Source organism: Arachis ipaensis, chromosome B03 (assembly GCF_000816755.2).
Source record: "Arachis ipaensis cultivar K30076 chromosome B03, Araip1.1, whole genome shotgun sequence".
In the NCBI taxonomy this organism is placed as follows: Eukaryota; Viridiplantae; Streptophyta; class Magnoliopsida; order Fabales; family Fabaceae; genus Arachis; species Arachis ipaensis.
The window spans coordinates 39,854,981-39,858,009 of record NC_029787.2 but is presented as its reverse complement, the minus strand read 5'-3'; positions in this window follow the sequence as shown (position 1 = coordinate 39,858,009).

Genomic DNA, 3,029 nt, shown 5'->3' with positions numbered 1-3,029 from the left:
ACTTCATGGTCTTGTTCAAGTGTGTTTCATAGACCTTTTTAAATTCTCATTGAGGTTAAGCAATTTTGTTTTATATTTTTAATTTTTTTAATTCATATTGTCCACAATCTCATTTCTAGTTATTTTTCTCCTATAGCACTATATCAAAAATGCAAGAATTGGAGAAAAATCATAAATTGAATGATCTTATTGATATTCTGGCCTTCAACCAAGTTGTTATTTTTTGTAAAATGTGTTAGCAGAGTTGAAGAGTTGAACAAGTTGCTTGTGGAGTACAACTTCCCTTCAATACGTATACATTCTGGAATGTCACAGGAAAAATGGTGCTTACATGTTCTTTTTTATATACGATCTGTCTATCTTTGGTTTCAAGCTTTCTAAGATATCTCTGTATGCATGACATTCAATGAAATTATATTTTCATTCTTGAGCATTTATCTAATATTTTAAATTTTGTAATGACACTATATTGAGTTCTTCTAATAGCTAGCCTTTCTTATATTTATCTAATATTTTCTTTTTGCTGGATCTTTACTTTTTTGTATTTAAAAGACTACTATTTTGACCATTCACTAACTCTTTTCCCTAATATTCCTTGTGTAGGAATTAGATCTGCGTGTATCAATGTTGCAACTTTGGCTCTTGTCGATGTTGGATTCCCATGCCTGTAACTTCATGTAGTGCTAGATACCTTAATAGCATCCCTTTGTTTGGTATGCATCTATTTTACTTGACTTTTCAATTGGCTAAATGCAAGTTTGTGTTTTCTTTTAAACTGCTCAACTTTTGATTTAGCTTTGTGGCTTTGTAATTATTGAAACTTGTATGAATATGGACAGATTTGAACTAAGTATAAGACAGTGCTGGAGGTCTTGTTGTTACTGTTAGAATTCTGCCAAAGTTGGATAAAGTGACACTTCTTCAGGTTAATTTTCATGGCATAATTTTATTTTTTTATAATTTTTTTTAGTCAACAATGTAAGTTAATTTTAGACCTTTTTTTGTTATCCCAATATGCATTCTTTCTTTTGTTGCTGGCTGTAGATAGATTTTAAATTACCAATTGACATTTTGAAAAATGTTATGCAACTGGCAACTGAAGGCTGCAAAGCAGTTGCAAATTACATCCGAGAAGTAAGTGTTGTACCTTAATTTTTCTGATCATCCTCGAAGGAGTCAAATCATGGCCTATTAATTTCTTAGCTTGATTCCTGATCTCTATCTTACTTAGCAGATTTTATTGAAGCACACAAAGTAACTGGAGTATCGACAGGGTGTATAATTCAATGGCTGAAGTTATGTGCTATTTTTGCTATTTACTTAGAAATATTTTTGCATGTGGGTTTTATGTGTAACAAGAAATACAGAGCTTGATAAATTCAATTTGTCTTAGGTGCTTTCAGGCTTTTAGTTTTCTGTATTATTTTAGTAAAGTCTGATATTTATTTTGTAACAGTTTTATTTGGATATTTTTTAACATTAAACCCATTTAATCTAGGATATTTGCTTTTCAATACTAAGCATTAGTTAATTTCATATTTTTATACTATGGATAATACGTATAAGAATGTTATTAATTTTTTTTAATCTTATATGATGTAATTTTATATTAAGGAGCATGTTTATTATGATATTTTTTTATAATTTAATTTTTATCGTTAGCCACGAAAAAAAGTGTGGCAAAAAAGTTCAGCCTGGTCAATTTTGTCACGGATAAAGTGTGGCAGAAACAATTATTTCATTATGCATCCTTTCAATTTGCCACGGAAAAGAGCGTGTCTAACAGTGCCAAAGTTGTAGTTAACAAAATGTCTCCACGGGTGTTAAGATTGTGGCTAATGGAGTAAAAAGTGTGGCTAATTAAAAATGCGTCGTCCTCTTTAGTTACGGATGTTAATTTGTTGCCAAAGCGTAATTGCAACAGTTATTTTGGAGTTTAGCCACGGATTTCCAGGGCTAAAACCCCTTGTTTTTGATAGTGAATATTTATTGTAATGAGATGCATGTTATTGCTTGTCGTATAAACAAAATCAAGCATAAATTGTGGTACCCGTGCCTCAAATAGGTGAGATAGATTAGCCCACGTGATGGTATGAACACCTTTTTGATGGTATGAACATCTTTCATCTTGAAAAAAAAAAAAAAAAGGTTTTTGAACTACTTTACTATTATGTTTTTAAGAAAAACATTCGATCAACTTGGTAAATGTGAAACATCTTTTCATACTTAATAAGTGATTTTCCTATTAAGAAGTTCTCACAGTAATGAAAGGAGTTCAACCTGCTGCATGCTTAATAGAATATATATGTTCAAAATCTTTTTCTTTGTTAATTATTTGATATTGTTGGCTAGAAACTATAACCCGCTAACACATATAAAAGTGATCCTTTATACAATTTAAGAATATACAAATTAATATATGAAGAGTTTAATTTATGTACATATATAATCTCACACACACACATATATATTCTTATTTTTGATCGATCGAAAGCGTTGAACTTGTACATAAGATTTGGCAATTTTACTACTTTTGGTACTGAGGACCACAAGGACAAAGTTGTGGTTCAATATATAAATTAGTAGCACCTGTTTGTGATGAAAACCGTGCACCAATTAACAAATGGAAAATGTTTGGTATATAACCAAAGAAAATTAACTAAAATCTCCCAAACTTTCTATTTTTGGCTTTATTAATTTTGATTTAGACTCACTTATTTTGCTTTTCTCACGCGCATAGTTATAATTTAATTTGATTTTGATAATTACTTTTCATGTGAAAAACATCATAAACTTTTAACGTAATGATTTATGATAGAATATGTTATAATTATAATAAAAACATATCCATAATTCTTACAATTTCACTGATATCTTGCAAATATAAAAGTTTATTAGTAACACATTTATTATCTCAATCCACGTCCGGCAAATATAAGTTCCAGCAACCAAGAAGGAGAGAAAACATATCCCATTAAATTGAAAAAAATAATTCATCATCTATCTCAATTTTTATAAGTGTTTTATAG